This window comes from Tiliqua scincoides, chromosome 4, assembly GCF_035046505.1.
Source record: "Tiliqua scincoides isolate rTilSci1 chromosome 4, rTilSci1.hap2, whole genome shotgun sequence".
Taxonomy (NCBI): Eukaryota; Metazoa; Chordata; class Lepidosauria; order Squamata; family Scincidae; genus Tiliqua; species Tiliqua scincoides.
In genome coordinates, this window is record NC_089824.1 from 56,599,200 (window position 1) to 56,619,387 (window position 20,188).

Here is a 20,188-nt window from a genome sequence, read left to right on the forward strand (position 1 = left end):
AAACTTGCTCCTAGATAACACATTTGCAGTTCATTTCCCTCAGACTGTTGAGAACTGGCAAGAAAACAGCTAGACTGACAGACAGCTTGTCCCCAGCGTGCTTCAGATTTTTGTCATACATTGCCTTAGTTTTGTACAAGAATTTGTGTACAGTACATAGATTTTGGGGTCTGCATGCACACAAATTCCATCTCCTAGCCTGGAATGGTTTGTAAGGCCTACTGTCTTTTGAGTTAGAATTCCACTCCTGGTTAATTCCTTTTAAATCCCTTTAAAAGAAATTTAGAGATTCTCTTTTGTGAATAACTAATGGCTTTCTGGATTCAATAAACATACGTGTATGCAAGCAGTGATGTCAAATTATTTTTGACATCCTACTTTTGACTGTGGCAGAGGAACACGTATTGGAATGTTCTCCCCATACCAAACACTCAGTACACATGTGAAGTTTGTTAAATATATCAGTAGAAGGTTAGACTCTTCTAACTGACCATGTTTTTCCAAGGTGCAAACCATGGCAAAACAGTGGTTTTATTCACAAGAGTGGTTTGCTAGGCTATGGGCCTGGCTGTCTGTTTCCTTCAGCAATTAATTTCTAATACTCAATGCCTTTTGTATTGGTATCTAATGCTCAATACCACTTAATTTCTAATGCTCAATACCTTTGTATACCTTTTTCAAACTGATGTTAATCAATTTCTCAGAAGGACCAGGTTGAATTTTTTTGTGTGGATTTTTTTTAATAACTCTTTCTGGCAATGGTGTAATCATAGTACAGTGCAGGAGCTTTTCATGGCAACCCCCAGACCACAGTCCCACCCAAACATCATTGAGGATGCAATCCTAACTCCTTATGTCAGCGCTTTCCAGCACTGGCATAGTGGTTCCAATGGGACACGTGCTGCATCCTGCAGTTGGGTGTCACTCACAGAGGCCTCCTCAAAGTAAGGGAATGTTTGTTCCCTTACCTCAGAGCTGCATTGCCCTTATGTCAGTGCTGGAAAGCACTGACATAAGGGGTTAGGATTGCGCCCTAAGATGGCAAAAAGTACCAATCTTACATTTCTTCTTTAGAATTTTTTTTTCCTCCTGCAACTTATTTCTATTTTGAAATTTACTATACATTTAAAGATCTAGCTCATATTATCTGTAATTTTGTAGCGGGATACAATAGTAGTGGGTTTTTTAAATGGGATTTAAAATGTCCTAGGTAAGTTAGAGTCCTTGCTGATTTGCCGATATAATAAATATGTATAAAAAAGCCTATAATAAATCCTGCTGTGTTCAATAGGACCTACTCCCAGGTACTTTTGCATAGAACTGAGGTAATGTGAGCCTCATATTATCTCTCAGGTAGCCTTTGGAAAAGACAATGGGCTAGATATTCATAAGTCCCTGGGCATTTTTTATCCTGCTGAGCCCAATGTTGCTGAGCTAAGGTCCTTGGAAAAAGTTTCAAAGGTAGTACCTGAAAATTCCTGTTGATGACATCACTGCTCCAGCTGCAGGAGAACTCCTGAGAACTCCAGCTTTCCCTTGATTACATCCTTGTTGTTTGGAGACCTAAAATCTTAGCTAAAGGACTTCCACCCACTAAAAAAGAATGCACCATTTTGCTTCTATTCCCTGTCCCTTTTGGTAGCTGTGGTGCATTCTTTTTTTCTTCTCTTTAAAGAAGACTTCCTTCCTGCTGGCTGTGTAATCCAGCCAATCAAAGATCAGACAGTTAGTATTATGATGTCATTGCACTATGTAGCCAGTCAGATTTAGTTAAATGACAAGATCATATACCGGTCAAGACTCCCTAACCACCTATTCAGAACCTGCAGTTTTAACTAACCACGGGTTCCAAATCCATGGTGGAAGCCACATCTGAGCTCCCGAATGACATCGGTGACACTTCTATGAGCCTTAGAGCCCCTCCCCCCAGTCAAAAACCGGAAACTGCTTTAAACCGTTCCAAGCAGCATTCTGAGGTGGCCTCTACGGGCCTCAGAAAGGCTCTGAATGTCACCAGAATAAGCCACATTCCAGTCATGTTCAGAGTCCCAGTGGGCAGAAGCCATGAATTTCATTATCTACAGGTTTCTGTATCCACTGTGGTCTGGGAATGGATCCCCATGTATACTGAGACTTCACCTGTCAAATGAGAATTAAAGTAACATTTAGGAGTGTGTTTTCACCCTATTATGCAGCATCTTCAAATTATTATCAGAATGGCAGGGGGCATATTCTGCATGGGATATTGTTTGTGTGAAATCAAATGCATATGCCCTCTTTGGTTCTGCTCTCTTTCTTCGACTATAATAGGACTGCAGCTATTTTTGCATACCGCTGATTGCTGCCTGAGCCAGCATGGGCACATGGGGAAATCACTTGGCACAGATCACTTTTTTTTTTTTGCATAAATCTCTGTTGCACCATTTTTGGATGGTTCATGAGAACAGGTTCAAAGCAAAGCTCAGAAAGAGGACAGAAAATGAGAATTCCTGAACTCGAAAACAACACTGTGGAGAAGAAGAGATCAAGCAGTTTGATGAAATAAAATGGACCTTTCATTTCCTAGGAAATCCTGGACAGTAGAGTGGTTTGGCCCTTTGACAAGAACACATAATGAGTTTTGTCAAATGAGTTCTAAAGTGAAAGGACATAAACTTAACTGATTTTTGATCAACACAGTAGTATAACAGTAGAAAATACAGAAAGAAAGCATAAAATAATGGATTTATAATCCAAGGCTAGGCATGTGTATTCAGAAGTAAATCCCTTATAATTCAGTAGGCCTTATTCCTCAATAAGTGTTTTTGGATTGCAGTAAAAACAGTAGCAAATGGACAATCAAAGAAAATTAGAGACAAGGAGCCCAATCTTATCTAAGGCTTAAGATGACAAATTTCACAATCTGCCACAGTAAGCTCTGGATCAGTGGCGCAAAAGCCACACCACCATCCTGTGCTTTGGGGACACTGAGGTAAATGGCTGAAGACACTGTACATGTGACAGCGGCCCCCAGGTACCCCACTGCAGCAGGTAGGTTGGCAGCAGGAGTGGTTCAGGACAGGAGGGGGAAGATCTTGATGGCAGCGGTACATGCCAAGACCCTATCCCCCTTTTCCCTCCCTTGAATCACAAAATAGCTGGCGAGGGTCTAAGGCAGCGGTTTTCAACTGCTGTGCCACGGCACACCAGGTTCCTTCAGGTGTGCCGCGGGGCCAAGGAGTCAGGCAGCAGCAGCAGCAACGGCAGCTGCGTGCGCCAGAGAGAAGCAGCGGCTTGGAGCCTCGGGGCAGCAGGAGAAAAAGGGGCAGCCGCGAAGGGGTTTGGACGCTCCTGCTGTTGCTGGTGCCTGCTCCGCACGCTGATTGGACAGCCAGCCAGGCAGCTTGAGAAGCCTGGAAGAGCTCCTGGCGGGCGGGAGGGAACATGGAGGGAGTTAGGCTGAGCGGCCAGAGCAGGAGGGAGTGAGAGCGAACAGCGAGCCAGAAGGTGGAAGCAGGTAGGAACCAGAAGCAGCTGGCTGGCAAGGATCCTGGAAGGACCCTTTTCCTTGCCTGTAATGCCCCAAAGTGACCCTGCCTGCGTTGCCTCCCCTGGCAAGGTTTTGGTAGTAAAGGCACTGGGTCACAATCCAATCCACACTTACCTAGGAGTAAGCCTCACTGACTATAATGGGGCTTACTTCTGAGTAGACATACAGAGGCTTGGTCACACTCTTCCTTGAATAAATGAACAGGCAAGTGATGCTTTTCTCCCCCCCCACACCTCCTCCCCTCCTGCACACGCGTTCCCCCATCATAATAGCAGTTAACCCCTCTCTGACTGCCCCTCCCCTCCCTCTTCCCCACCTTCCAAAGTTCAAAACCAGTTGCCTCCCATTCTCTCTCTCTCTCTCTCTCCCCCCCCCACCCCAGTGAGTCCTGCACTTGTTTCAGCCACATCTCCTCACTGTCCCTCATGGCACATTTCTCTAGTGTGCTCAGTCTCATCTCTATTTGCCAGCACCTCCTGGCATATCAGAGCACATCGATTGATAACAGTTTGAACAGACCTGCTTCAAAACATTGTTCTTACTTTCCAGAAACCACATATACCTCCCTCTCCAAGCTTCTTGGGAATTTATTTCATTGTCATGTAATGATCTAAGGCTGCAATCCTAAACTCACTTTCCAGAGAGTAAACCCCATTGAACAAAATAGGACGTACTTCTGAGTAGACCTGGTTAGGATTGTGCCCTAAATTATATTAATTAAATTAATTGTAACATAATAATGTAGTTAAAAACTAGTAGTGTGCCTTGACAACTTTAGTGCCTTGTCAGTGTGCAGTGAGCTGAAAAAGATTGAAAATGGCTGGTCTAAGGAAACCCACTGGAGGCCAGGCAGCCTATGGGGAGATAAGTAAGAAAGCATTTTTTTTCCTCACTTTCTTCCCTGTGGCTCTGTCAGTGGTACTGTGTGCTATGGGATGGTGGGGTATAGGTTTGGGCCCTTACTTAAACATAGAGAGAACAGCAGCCATTGCTACACAGGTAGAAAACAAGACAAGAAAAGAAGCCAATTGAGAGATCTAGTGGTAGTAGGAGATAGCAACACACAAGACTTTAAACAAGAACAAATTACTGGTGGCGGCCAATATATCCAGCTCCACTGCCAGCACTGGGCATCATAAAAGTGGCGTAAGGCACTCTGACACCAGCAGTGAACCCGCTGAGCAGGCCTCAGAGCGAAAAGGATGTGAGCCAGGAGTGCCAGGGAGTATGTTTCCCTGAGAGAGACGTGGGAAGGAGGTGAAACTGGGCCCGGAAGGGTGGCAGAGGCTGCTGCTGGATCCCATGCCCCTTCCCAAGCTGAGCTGCCCGACACAGGACTCCTCAGTTCTGCGCCAGCTCAAAGGCTGGTACAGATCCAAGTAGATCCATCTGGACTGCTGGGAACCAATATTCCCTTACCCCAAGGAGACCTTTGGCAGCTTCCCTGGCCCCACAGGATACATTTCACCAGGGAAGGTGAAAGGTGATTGGGCCCTCAGTCTTTTCCATGCAGCATCCATTATGCATATTCTGAACATCTGCCTGCCATTTAATGCAAATACAGGGCTGAATCAGTGGGTAGAAAAGGGTGCTTAATCAGCAATTAATTTACAAAGACTTGATCCCCCCCTTATGCTTTGTTTTGGTTCCTGAACTGTCATATTTTGAATACTTGGGGGGGGGCATGTTATGACTAAGTTGGGGGGAATTTGTGAGTTTCAGTAAGGGTCCACCACCCGTTTTCCCATAATTCAAGCACACTCACTGATTCTCACCTGCAAAAAACCCAACCTGAGTTGTACTCTGTAGCAGAGCTTCTTCCCATTTCAGGTGGGGAAAGTCAGGGATAAAATTTGCAGGGGAAACCATCATGCATTGCACACACACACGGATGTCTGATAGCTTTGCTTCTGCTCAGGGCACACTTATTTCGGGCCATCTCATGACGTCAATCCATCTAGAGCTGTCATTTGTCCCTCCCCAAGAAAGACTGGCAAAAAAATTTTTTTTTAACCTTCTAGGACTTAAAAAAAAAAGGGCTTTGAATATCCCATGGCATCAGCTGCTGCATAAATTGTTGGAACCTGGGCAGTCATTGCAATATCCTTTGAGCCTCCTAATTATTTGCACTGTTTATGACAAGTGTGCTCCATTGGGTACAATTATGGATGTTTATTGAATAATTGCTGTCCTTGTCAAATGTTTGATTGAATATTTGCCCATTCCCAGTAATATTTTTACTGAGTAATTGTCTGCAGCAGATAATATCGTCACCCAGTAATTGCCTACTCTGAATAATACTTTCATTTAATCATTCCTTATTTAATTCAATATTTTGTAGAGAATTGTTGTTTGTTGTGACTCACTGTAAGTTTGTTCCAGCTTGGTTGCTATATTGCATTTGTTTAAATCTGTCTTAACTGTTAAGTCTGTTAGTCCTTGCTAACCGGGCAATCTGGCCCTTTTAAGCTGGTGCTCCCCTTAGGGGAAAGATGGAGCTGTATTCCAAATTTGGTTAATGGTAACAGAAATGTTTGCCATTATTATAATGCTAACAGATTGGCCAGCAGGGGAAGATCAGGGGAGACCAACTGTCCCTATTGACGCCAGCGCCCATCTGTATGGCTGTAAGTTTCCATACAATGCCAATACCAGGTTCCTGAGTACAACCCTGCACCTGACCATCCCCATGGTGCCCCCCAACTGCTCCTGATAGAACACTGGGCACTACCATTGTCACTGGTACTGAGGTTTAGGGGTCAGCCTGGCTCTGTGGTAGGCTCTGCGATGGGCAGGATCAGGTCAACCCCTGATTCCAATCATTCAGTGTGATCCAATCCAGCAAAAGCAATGCCGTGTGGTTTTGTTGTCTTGTGCTAATATGCAAGCCCACATCCATTTAACTTTATGTAAGTGATATGGCCTTGCTATATCTTTTTTGACGCTCTCCTACAGCACAAACCTATGCATGTCTACTCACAAATGAGTCAAATTGTGTTCAATGAGACTTACAGCCCAATCCTAACTTGCGCTGGAACAGTCAGGCCAAGTGACCTGCGTGGTATCCAGCGCAAGGCAGGTGCCATCTGGAGTGCAACTCAGGGTAAGGGGATATTTTTCCCCTTACCCCATGTTGTGCCCCAGCCACCACTATGGGACTACTTGGATCTGTGCCAGCAAACACCCTCTCCCATCGCCTGCTCCGGCCTGCCTGGGTCTGCACAAACTTACTTCCTCTGGGTCCAGACCTGGCACCAGCAAGCCTAGCCAGCCTGAGAGTAGCTGTGAACATGCTTTACGGCACATTCGCAACATTTTTGGGCTGGTGCAGGGGACTTGTGCCAGTCGATCTTTTGTCAGGATTGGCATATAGGAAAGTGTGTATAGGATTGCAGCCCTGGTGTGCTTATATTTAAATGGTTATACTGTATTACATACAAACACTTCATATTATTTTCATGCAACTTAAATTTGAGGGTGCAGGTTTGTTAAGAAAAAGGGAATTTTTCTCAAAAGATTATCTATCTTTGGCCAGTGGCAGGGGGTCTTTGTTTCTTTCATGGAAGTATCCCTCAGGATAATTCTAATCATCTATAATTCTTTTCAGTGTCATTTCTTCTCTTTCCCTAGTGCAGTGGCCAATGTTCGCATTACAATAATGGCAAACACTTCTGTTAACATTAACAAAATTTGGAATACAGTTCCATTTCCCCCCTTATTTTGATGGGTGACTTAGAAAATCTTTTGCGGCATTTTAATTTCTCCAGTGTTTGATGCATAGGCCTCTGTCAAAGTAAAGAAAAATATTGATCTTTACTTTAAAATTAATCAAAACAGGAAAGAGGAAATGGTTCGACCTGTACAAATCTTTGTTCAGTTTTCTGAAAAACAGCTGTGAGATTTAGTCTGACATCCTGGCAAGAGCCTTAAGCATGGAATGATGACAGATTGGTTGGGGAAACTACGGGTGTGAACATTGCTCAGATGTATTGTTCAGTTTATTTGGATTTATTTTTCATTATGGGCCAGATTGAGAAAACTTTACTTATCTTGTATGCCACAATCAAATTCATGCACTCTGGTAGGATTTAATATTTATGCACTCTGCCAGCTCTTGGGGTGGGGGGAATTGTCTCAGGTCTCACTCAAGGAGGGTGTCGTGTTGATATTGACGAACCCAACACTTCAAGAGAGAAAAGAAGGTGGTCATCATGTGAGCATTCAGCTCCCAAACACCTTTTCGTTTTAAACAAGGCCATCCATTTTGCTGTGCAGTTGTTTTCTAGCCAACTGCAAAAACAGAACAGTTCAGTAAACTGTATAAGTTTAAATGCTGAACTCAACTACATTGAAAAACAAGATCTCAGTAAAAAGTTAGTAAACTTTGTATAATCAGTAGTTATGCAGCAACTGTTACCCTGCACATGCCTGATCTTGTCTGATCTCGGAAGCTAAGCAGGGTCAGGCCTGGTTAGTACTTGGATGGGAGACTACTTGAGAATACCGGGTGCTGTAGGCTTATACCAGGGGTGCTCAAACTTTCAACTTTAGGGATGCTGGACCTTTAACAAGTGTATAGAAGAGAGAATTTCAGCAGGTGCAACTTGTCATCCCACAGATGACAAGCTGCACCTGCTAAAATTATCGCTCCTTCACAATTTTAAAGGTCCAGGATCCCTAAAGTTGAAAGTTTGAGCACCCATGGCTTATACCATAGTCTTTCGAGACTGAAGGTTGCCAACCATTAGTAGTCCAGTTCTAAGACTGGCTACATCAACAGATATAGACTTGATACGGGAATGGATGGGGGATGTGGGCAGCCTGTAGCATGACTGAGAAAAGGAGGTACCAGCTATCTGAGGCTGGGGATGGGCAGCATGGAGGTGGGCTGTGTGGGGGGCACACCTGCCAGTGTACTCACCTACTCCAGCCTGCCACCTACTGTTTCACCCAATCTCATGGACATGTTCAGCTCCTACAGAGCCTGCAGGTGATCCAGGGAAAGGCAGGGGTTAAAAACTCCTGAGATTTCCCCCCCCCTGTGTTTTTGTGGGTGATTATTGCCCCCAATTCAGTGTTCTACTATATTTCTGAAGTTTTTTCTTCTGTATGTTTTATCATTTGTTCTTTTGACTTGGGAAATTAAAAAATACAGTAATAATAACATCCACCCAGCATGCACAGACAGGGAAGAGATGAGATTTGAACAAATGCAGCCCTGACTAGCAGGCCCGTCTGAGTCATGAGGTTACCAGGTTCTGTCCATTCAATTACCTATCAGCCCAAATCAAACCGATAAATGATATTATAGCATTATTAAGCTGTTAAATCATTTCCAGATCATGACTAATAGTGTGAGCAGAGGTCTGATGCTTTATGAGGTATCCCATTCTTTACGGGTGGGTGTAGTTACATCAAAAAGAAAAGAAAAAAAGCTCAATACCAAATGAACTATTTTTCTATTCCCGTTTGTATACTATGCATATATTAGCATAAACTATAAATAAGTAAATATAGAGAGCAGATCTTGATAAATGTGATTAGGGTTGATCATTGGATAGACTGAGGGCCAAATTCTATCCAAGTTTCAAGTGCCGGTGCAGCCGTGCCATTGGGATGTGCACTGCATCTTTTGGTGGGGAGGAAGGCAAAGAGGCCTCCTCAAAGTATGGGAACATTTGTTCTCTTACCTTGGGGCTGCATTGCAACTGCACCGGTGCTGGAAAGTTGATAGGACTGGGCCCTGAATTGCCTTTTCAAGGGTCACCTTGATAATTAGTTTTTCTGAAATAAAAAGCTGTGTGTAGGACCAATACCAAAAGTAGCACCAATACCAAAGCTGACCAAACTCAGCGTGAAGAAGTCAGTATTCCTGAGCACCACCATTGTGTATGCATGCATACAAACATGTCTTCTTAACACTATGAATAAAACAAACTTGGAGTCCTTATAAATATTCATCCTGACTCACTCCCTACAGTGCTCTAGTCACAAAAATTTAGAAGGAGGGGAAGCACTGCTGCTATACAGATCCTTGGCAGACTGGAGATGTTTCAGGCATACAACACTAAAACATAAGTGAAGTGTCTTGGCAGACTGGAGATGTTTCAGGCACACAATATTAAAACGTAAGTGAAATGTCGGTCTTACTATAACATTCCATAAAAAATTTACTTCCATCATGGCAGTATGGGCTTCTCCTCTCTCCAAAACCAAAACTATCAATCTAGATCCGGTTTTGTGGTGCAGTGGGCAAGCTTTGACAACTGGGAAGATGCTTTTGAACAACTGTGCAATACTATAGACGTTGGGAGGAAGGTAGGGTGACAGAGAGGACAGAGCCCCTCCTAAGATAGGCATGGGGGGGGAGTAAGATTGCCAGCTCTCCGGGATTAGCTGGCAGTTTCCAGGAATTAGCATCAAACTCCAGGTGACTGCATAAAGCCATCTTGGATGTTTTAACAAGATCTCCAGGAACTTCCAAGATTATATCATGTTGAATAAAATCATCCGTTAGAGTTGGGAATCCTAGTACAGATAGGTGGGGAGGGCTAAACCCTCCCAGAGATGGTGAGGGGAAAAAGACTGCTGTTTTAGGTGAGAGTGATTGACAAAAGGGAGGGAGAGCTGTAGTCAGTTTTCTAGGCCTAAGCTGCTGATGGCAGAGCCGTGCTTGCTGTCCCTTGAAAAGAGACAAACACCCACAGATGGTATCAACTTGTGCACCAGCCCACCAAGCGGAAGCTCATCCCCAAGGATTTTTCTTAGGTATCCTTCATAGTTCTCCTCTTTCTAACTTGCCAGCTTCCATCTCAAGCTGTACACAGGAATTATTACCTGGGATTATTCTATGTGCGATGTTAAGCAATGCAGAGTTAAAGTGGCACTATTAAGTGCTGAGATCTTATTAATGACATTTCTGTTGAACCAACCTGAAATAGCATTGGCCTTTCACAGCACAGCTTGATATTGCTATCTCATATTTAGCTTCTTATCTACCCAAACAGGAAAAGAAAAGAAAAAAAGATTTTCTTAGAAGCCCTGCTGCCAATACATTTTTCTTTGTGGGCTTTTACATTTGAATTTTCTTCCCTATATGTAAAACTGCCCTTTGTCCTTGTTTCCTTTTCATGATATGACCCAGATCTGTACTGTCTTCAGACCATTTTGAATGTTTAGTCTTTCTTCCAATTCTATATCATCCATTAATTTGACAAGATCATTCCTTCCACATTAGCTGATGATAGAGGTATTGAACCAAATGACATTGATATTGAAAACAGCTTCTGTGGGCTGCTGCTGAATCTACTTTTGTGACATTTATTGCTGTCATGGATTACTACCATTTATCCTGCTAATAGGGACCTTTTTAAGTGGTTGCCCTCTTATATTTAGCAAGGGGAGGGCAATTGCCCCTATTCATCTCAACATAGCATTTCCCCAGCGGCTGTTTACTGGTATCTCCCTTGTGTCTTTCTTTAGGTTGTGAGCCCTTTGGGGATGAGGAAACATTTTCTTATTTCTAGACTATGCAAACTGCTTTGAGATATTTTTTCTTTTTGAAACATGATATTCATCATCATCATTTTCATGCTATTTCTCAGCAAATTACAGATCCAACTTACAATGTTTGAGTCTCGTGCATGTCTGCCTGTCTTCCATATGAGAATGTTTTATGAACCTTGTTCAGGTGCAATTAAAACATGTGGTATTAGTCTACATGTGGTATTAGCATGACTGCATGTGTTCACCTGATGTACTTACAGCCCAGTCTTATCTGGATCTTGTGCTGATGGAATTCATACTTCATCAGCACAAGACCAAGCTGCTGGCCTGGCCTGGCATCCACTGCGATGGTGTGTGTACCAGGGTTACCTGCACAGATGGCTAGTGGTTCTATGGGTGTGCCAACAGAGTGCTGAAGCAAACATGTCCTCCTTCCCACTCTGATCTCCGGCCATATCCCCACCAGGCAGGAATGAGTTTGCACTGGCCTGGAGAGGCCAGCACATGAAGGTTGGGGTGGGCTGAACGAGGGTGTCTCAGGAGGATTGTGGGTGTGCTAGTGGGTGGACTTGGCCCAGGAGGGGTTGGCTTCCAGCACTTAGGCCAGATCCTGACCCCCTCCCCCCCGCCCAAGCAGCCCCACATTATACTGGGCTGCTGTGAACTGTGCCAGCAATTTCATTGATGCCAAGTAGCCCCGTAGGACTTCAGCTTTCCCATAACTGAAGGCCGGGCTATTAAAAAGATTGGTGGCACCTACCAGAGAACTGTGCACTTCTATCCCACTGAGTGCTGTGGTCTGTGAGGTAGGAGAGCACACAGGAATGTAAGGCGAACATGCGTCTCTGACTCACTGGGGTTGTTCAGCTAGTGAATTGGGGGTGTATAGGAACAGTGGTCGAAGTCCACAACAGAAAGCCTTTCCACATGCACGCGAAGGGTGCTGCCAATGTTTACCCAGAGGCATTCGCTCTAAGCCACAGTGCATATAGGTCTGAAGGGATGCAGAGGAGCTGCAGCAGAAAGGTGGAGCTGGAAAAGACCTTGTGCACATTCCAAACATTCATCTGATCTTTTGGATCCAGCCATTATTTTTATAATTATAGGACACCATTGTATAAGATTAAAAAAATAAGATTTTATAAAATTAAAAAATCACACAACATGAGTTTAAACCTGACTAAAGATAGCATGATTTTAAAATAACACATGATGAGATGGATGCAAGCGCATGTGAAATAGACCACCACTCCAAGTCTGAAAAGTTTTGGTCACTAATTAAATGACAGAGCAGCTTTCCTAGAGCAATTAAGAAAGGTGGCATGGAAGAAGTCTCAGGGCTGCAACAGGGACCCTGAAATCAGAACCAGAAACGGAAAGAACTCGCAAAATGTCATTTTGCTGAGGAGAGCATTAGGTGAGCAGTTTGAATGGATGCTGATGTAAAGAGCCTTGATCCCTGATGGAGAAACTGAAGATATAACAGAGGCACCTTTATCCAAATGAGAAAAACATGAATCTCAGAGCAACATTAATTACTGATTTGAAAAATCAGGAAGGTCACATCATATGCTGATGTCTGCTGGTAACAGAGTGGGTCGATTCATTTAACAGCACTTGTTCCTGACAGAGAACAAAACCCTTTTTTACCTTTATAATTAAGTATTCTTCTTTTTAACAAAAAACAGCCAATTAATGGCACATATATTGGAGCCTGCCTATAAAATCTAAATGGCAAATGTTCACCGGGCAAATCCTTTCTTTAAAAGGAAGGCAGACTTTTGTTTTAATCACTATAAACAGCTTCTGTGTCAGGATTAATTTCCAGGCATTCCTCCCAAGATGGAAAGTAGTCACAATTCAGGTATGACTAAACAAAGATAATTAAAAAGAATCTCCCTTTCCAAGAGGAAAAAAGAAAGAGAACTATGGGCTATTCTGAAGGGAGACAAAAGATTTAATCAAAACAACTCTTTAAAACATAACTTCTATGAAGAGAATAATAATTAAATTTTATTTCAGAATAACATAACAAACCACTTCAGGCTCAGTTAAAGTAGATATAATTTTTTGAGGATGGGTGTTTTGTTTTTTTCAAATCAGTATTCACTAGTATTAGATCACAGTCCTGGAAATTGCACTGAGATATTAAGGAGAGGGGGGAGAACACTGCTGGAGCAGGTGAATGGTCCATCATCCAGGATCCTGTTTCTCATAGCAGCCAACTGAATGCCTGAGGGTAGCCTACAAATAGGGTATAAAGAAATAGTCTTCTCTTGTGGTTGCCTTCTAGACACTAGTGGCAGATTACCTCTGAACCTGTCTTTTTCCCCCCAGTTATGGTGGTATATAAACCATGTATAGAAGACAGGTTTGAAGAATGTAATACGCTAAAGTTGTCACTGACTTTGCTTTGCAAAAGATGGTAGGTACGATGAAAGAGATCACTTTTACCTGTTTTTTTGTTTTGTTTTGTTTTCTTTCACTTATTTCTAACATAATTAACATTGGTTAATGCACACCCTTTTGGGATAGAAAATGGACTGTTACAGAACATTTATGCCCTTTCAGTATTGTAGTGACAAACCCAGTACCATTATCATTTATTCTGAAAAGCCTAGACCGTGTTCAACTTACAAAGGATGCACGAAAGGTGTAGATCAAGAATTCTTAGCTATATTGTCTTTCTACTCTGTTGCAGATGTAGAGTTGACTTTTGGTGGATATTTGCACCCAGAAGCCTGAGGTGGGCTTGTGTGGTGACACTGAGGACAGGAGTGTTTTATAACCTCTTTTTTATTTCTCAAAGAGAATCTTGGGCAACCTAGTCCCTCTTAATTTTCTGCTGCTGGTGCAGCTGCACCACTGAAGTGTGTACTGCATCCTGCAGGGGGCAATCCCAGAGGTCTCCGCCGGGCAAGAGAACATTTGTGTAAGCCCCCACTGCCTTGTTGGATCTACTCAAACATGCACCAGCTATATAGGTGGAACAAGTCCAGGTTCCACCTGGGAAGGCAGATCAAAGCTGGGAAGGAAGATAGGATACTGGTGGCCCCATTGCTGCCCCCTTCCCAGCCTCAATCTGCGCTCCACCTCAGTCTGATCTCTGGTGGTGGGGAAGAGGTACGAGGGGGTGTCCAGCAGCAGTAGCACCTACTGGATCTTATTCTTTTTAAACATCCCTGCTCCTTTCCTCTTCTCAGACATATGCCACCAAAATAGGCGGCATATGTCCGAGGAATCCCATTGCTGATCAGATAGCCTACTAGGAAATAAGTGTAAAATGTTTTTTATTTGGGTCATATCCACAGAAATTGAATCTGGACCAACACCACTGAAATCTATGGAAGCAAGAGAGTCATGATTAGGTATCAATGGCATTTGGTTGGCATTCAGTACTTTGGATGGAATCTCTTGTATGGAGGAGCATTCAGTCATGTGAGTCCCTATCTGCAGTCTAAAATAGATTTTTTTAAAAACAAAAAATACAGAAAATTACTTCTCCAGTACGTTTCAGATTATATTAGATTTTTCATGGTTATGGTTATGTGGACAACTGGACATGCAGTTTTAAAAGAACCTAAACCACATTGTCATTCTCACATGACATGCACAAGGAAGACACATGTCTCACCAACACATCCTTCTTCTAGCTTTTGTTTCTTTTTATAAACCTGTAATGTGCAAAAATAACACTAAATAAGATAACAAATTATTTTAAGTAAAATGGTATGTACATTAATTTACAAGTTCCACCGCGTCTTTTTCTGTATATCCTTGGTAAGTCAAAAATAGCATAGGTAGCATGTGATGTTTCAGTTGTGAGAACACTTGTCAGTGTGGTCCTGATTGTGTATTAATGCAACTTTGTTTAACCTGTTGGATTCTAGAACGTGACTTGAAAATTGGATATTCCAGGTTACGAGCAGGAATGGATCTGAATTTAGAGGTCAGTGGTAGGGGTCCAGTTGCACCCTATGGCAGATGGACTTTTGCAACTCACAAAGGCTCTTTATTTTTCACATTTATATACTAACCTTCCCCCAGAGAACTCCAGATAGCCTACATGACTTTTTCCCTGTATGTGATTCTTTCAGCGTGGAGAGGTGAGTGGGGGTGTAGGGGAGGTGGGGAAGAGGCATTCCTGGGCAGGGGGAGGTGGGGCGAAGGCAGGCGGAGGACAGGGCAGAGGCGTGGTGGAGGAGGGAGAGGGGCAGGGGGAGTCTGGGACTAGTGGAGCACTGTTCCACCGGATTCTGAGCGACACAGAGCTCTCTGATTTTGTGGCAGCTCCAGAGCTACCATAGAATTGCGTAGCCCCATTGCAGGGCTACTTCCTTTTCTCAATGGAAGGGGACAAATGTCCCCTTCTCCTGAGGAAGCAGCAGCTGCTGCCCGGGGCATGCTGGATGCTGCGGCAGCAGTTTTGCTGCCATGGCAACCCCACACTCGGGCTGCTCAGGATTGGACTGCCTGGCAGCAGAGTGATAGGAAGTACTCATCTCTGTCCATCTACTTGCCTCAGCTGCTCCTCCTTATCCTTTGACACCTTGGACTGGAAAAGAAGGAATGGGAGACAGAGAGGAAGGGGAAATGTGGAGGGGAGGAGGGTGCTGAGCTGGAATACTGGAGAGTGGTAGGAGACAGGCACACCATTGATTAAGGGGGTCCACATTTAGTATGTTGCCTCAGATGTTAGGAGGTCTTGGTCAGTCCTGGTTGGCAAGGAAACCAGGTGGCAGCAGCTTGCTGCTGGGGAGAAGTCTGCAGCAACCTATGCAGCCCCTGTTATTGCCGGAGAGGAGATGGAGATGTTAGGATTAAAAAAAAAAAAAGAATTCCAAGTGACCAGTAGTGTCAGAACTGAATCCTATTCTTATGTCCAATAGAGCCAGCATGGAATATTAATAGCCCTCCTCTGATAAAAATTATATTGCTCCATGGGAGTATATAGTCTAACAAGGCCTGAACTGCTGCTGTTCAGGGCCAGCTTTAGGCCAATGTGACCATTTTGGCCAAATTGGGCATGGTCCTAAAGGGCCTTTGCTAGCCCAGTGGCTCTTGGCACTTGTCCGAGTCTGAGAGATCACTTCCAGGCAGCACTGCGCCAAGCCGGTGGAAGAGACGCTTCCTGGACCAAGCGACTGCTTACAAAGCTTGAAGCAGTTGGTGGTGATATTATCATGTCATGGCCACCTACTTCTGAGCTCCACACTTTGAATGGGGCACCATCAGTTCCGGGCTCACTGCTGCTGCTTGTTCTGGTGAGTAGTGGAACCCTGCAAGGGGTAAGGGCAAAAGTGTTTTTCATTGGGCTCTGCTGCTCTTAATTAAAAAAAAAAAATTGTTTCTTTGAATTGGTCCCAATAAGTTACCCTGAAAGCTGGGTGTTTGTCACTTGTGCAGATTCTCCCAATTGTACTGGTCTCAGAGGGTAGCCATGTTAATGTACTGAAACAAAAAATAACAAAGAATCTTGCGGAAAAGACTACAAAATTTATTGCAGCTGAAGTTTTTGATGTCTGGTGCTTCCTTCAGTGCTTTTGTGCTCAGTGCACTTTCACTGTTATTTTCAATCACCAATGTCCCTTGTTTCTGCCTAATGTCCTCACCATTTCCCCTGTGTGTTTCATACAAGTGTGGTGGGTGAGTGGTACAGGCCAATGCCATGAATCTTGTTATGTAGTGTGGTGTCAGCATATTGGCAAAAAGGTCACAGAAAGCTTAGCATCTGGGGGGCAGGTGTGCTTCTAATGCCTGCCCTGGGTGCCCTGCTCCTGGGGTGGATTGGCCCGAGAGCGACCACCAGCTGGGTATGGTCTCCTTATTGTGGTGATTGGGATTTTTTCATTCTCAATGGGCCAGTAACACTGTATGAGACATTCTGGGTAGGGAAAATATGGCAGGTGGCAGCCACCAGCTAGAACACTGTTGCTGCTGGCCAACCAAGACAGAAAAAAAACTTACATCTGCTACCACATAAGGAGGGACGGGTGGGGCTCACCCAAATCAAAGGAAACCCACCAGATTGTGTTTGGATTGCTGCTCAGTCAGTGTGACCTTAGGCACCTTGCCAAGGATTTTCTCAAACCTCGAGCCAGCCCCATTGAGGTGTGCATTCACTCCTTTCACCTGCTGCCCATATGTCTTTTCTATCTCAGACAAGCACATTAGGTTCTATCTGCTTGCATTACAGCAAGCTCCAGCAGCATCAAATGTAGGTAGAATGTAATAAAGTGAAGGTAGGTTAAATACAATATCCATTTGTGAATCAGTGTGAAACTGCAGGCCAAGGCTGTATTAATCACAGCCATAACTACATAGCGATTCCCTTCTTCCTCATAGCAAATGAGTTATACTACCACTCAAAATTAAGACTACATCGAGAATGATTTACCAGTTGTGATTTTGATCACTCTGCAGTTAACAGCAGAATTTCCTCTTCTTTCCACCACACTACCATCATTTTCATTGGTCTTTTCAAAAGACAGTATTACATTTTAGAGGACTGTCCAGTACAGCAGATATTATTGCTAGGGGAAATGCTCACAAGAGTTGCAGGATAGGCATTGTTTGCATTCAAAGAGATGGGAGAGTTTTTGAGGAACAAAGTGGACAAACCAATGGCCTCCTTATTTCCTTCCTTGGGTCAATACCAAAGTTCAGGAAGGCGACTCCAAAACTGGGCACATCAGAGACAGAGTTCAAGCTAACTTTGAACATGAAGGAAAATTGTAGCAGATGGTGCTACAAACACGCTATCTTCGTGCAGCTTTCTGAGTAACACGGACCATATGCTCTGCTTGACGCTGGAATCGGTTTCCAGTTTAGAAAGGAATGAGCAACTGCACCAGACAGTGCTTCAGGAAATCAGGCGCCACATCCTACTTTTGTCCCCCAGTTCTCAGTGCTATCCAGATGTTTCAGTTTATTTGCACCTTATAGCCCAGACGTTTTGGGGGCTGTGTTGCCAGAACACATGTTCAGGAGGTACAGTGCACTTATAGGGGCTGCGTTGCCAGAACACATGTTCAGGAGGTACAGTGCACTTACAGTGCACTTATACAGGGCAGGAGGTCTGGTCTAGAAGGTTGAGCCTCCATTTGCCTGAAGATAACATCTGAAGGTCGCCGGTTCAAGGCTACCGGCACTGTGCGACCTTGAAGCAGCTGACAAGCTGAGCCGAGTTATTCCATCTGCTCTGAGCGTGGGAGGATGGAGGCCAGAATGTGAAGCCAGATCAGAAAGCAACAACTGAAATGTTGTGGTTTCTTGAAAGATAGAACCTTACAAATTGTAAAAATCCCTACGGGGATTTAAATTTGCCTGCCTATGTAAACCGCCTTGAATAAAGTCTGAGGAGAAATCTGAGGACCAAGAAAGGCGGTATAGAAATACCTGTATTATTATTATTATTATTATTATTATTATTATTATTATTATTATTATTATTATTATTATAGCAAAATATGATACTTGTCTGGCTGCTGCCCAATGGTAAGAGGTGGCAGGCAGCCAGGTGACAGTGTGGCAGCCCCAGAGCAGGTACCTTGGCACAAGTTGATGAGCAGGGGTGGGGGCTGAATAGAGTGGGTACTGGTGTGTGGATTAAATGTATTGTGGAAGGGAAGGGGGCAGTTAGCAGCAGCAGAAGCTCCACTGATATCCCATCCCACTGCCTGGACTCAATCCACCTACCCGGGTTCACTGGAATTTGCACCAGCAAAATTGCTAGTGCAGGTCTGAATAGACCTAGTGGGGCAGTGGAGGGAACAAATGTTCCCTTACCTAGTTGAGAGCTCCAGGACTGTCCACATGCAGAAAGTAGCACACATGTCAGTGGTGCGGCTGCATTAGAGGGGGATTTTGTTAGATTTGGGATGCTGGCCACACTTTTAATCATGAACAGAAGCATATTCAACATTTATACATTCCTGTCTGGATCTGCAGGTCTTTTTATGTGTATTTAACCCTTGAGGTTGTCCTTACAACAACCCAGAATTGTATTAATTATTATTGCTGCTTTGCAATAATGGAGTGGCATGCCTATGGCCACCTAGTTTGAATTAATGGCAGGGTGAAATTCAAACTGGGGAAGTCATGGAATAGGTATCTTTTAGAATAGTTATGAATACATGCATAGAAATTATGTATAGAACACCTGCCAAGGAAGCTGTTATAAACCTTAAGAAGCTGCAACTTGAGTTAAATAAGCATGTGAATTATCAAAAAATGCTATTACACAGCATGTTTAAATGTTGTCTTTTTCATATGCATGTAGCTAAGTGTTGGGAGTTACAGGTTGTACATCGCTTAATAACCACCTGCTTAACAACAGACTGCATATATGACGGTGGTCAAAACACAATAAAGATGCTCTTAATGAGGCAATCGTGTCTCCCGTAGCCTGCAGCAGAGTGTCTGTTTACACAACAGAGAGGCTCTTAATGCAAAGAAGGAGCAATCTATCTCCAGTAGCCTATGCAGCCAGCTAGTGTCTGGCAGGGAGTGTCTGTTTACACAACATAGGCAACAGATTGGACTACGTTCACTTAATGACCTAATTACATAACAACAGGGATGGGAGATCATATCCCCGTCATTAAGTGGCGCACACCTGTATAAGAATTAAAATGCAGTTAAGATGCATGCTTGGGAAAGACTTGAATAATGCTTGCAGAATCCCTGTTGGCTTCTTTGATCACATCAATGACATCCATACTATAAAATAATTACTAAACAAGATAGATTCAGTTGGAATTATTTGGGGTGTTTTCCAAAGAAGTAATCCTTGAAACTCTCTATAGATGAACATGTGGACATAGCTGTTTTCAAGTAAGAATAAGCCCCAGTAAGAACATTACATTGGGCTAGCCAAAAGAAATAGCCTTCTCCATAAATACTAAATGCTCTTTAGGTGTTGGAACACACACTGCATTTAATAGCTCTGTCACACCAATACATTAAGAATGATCAATTGTCCAGATAGGCAGTCTGGCAATTACTGACGCTGCTTGCCAGACATAATGTCTTGGCTTGTCCTAGATAGATAGGAGGGTATAGTAGTTCCCACACAGAACTACATCTTGCATTACTCTGAAAAGTAATTAAGACCACATCACAAACCTCAACAGGAAAGGCCTCTGAAACCCC

At 43.6% G+C, this 20,188-nt stretch overlaps 1 pseudogene; it reads left to right on the forward strand.

The window, feature by feature from the left end:
* Positions 1-7,928: 7,928 nt before the first annotated feature.
* On the forward strand, positions 7,929-8,048 carry LOC136650199 (5S ribosomal RNA; annotated as a pseudogene).
* The last annotated feature ends 12,140 nt before the right edge of the window (positions 8,049-20,188 follow it).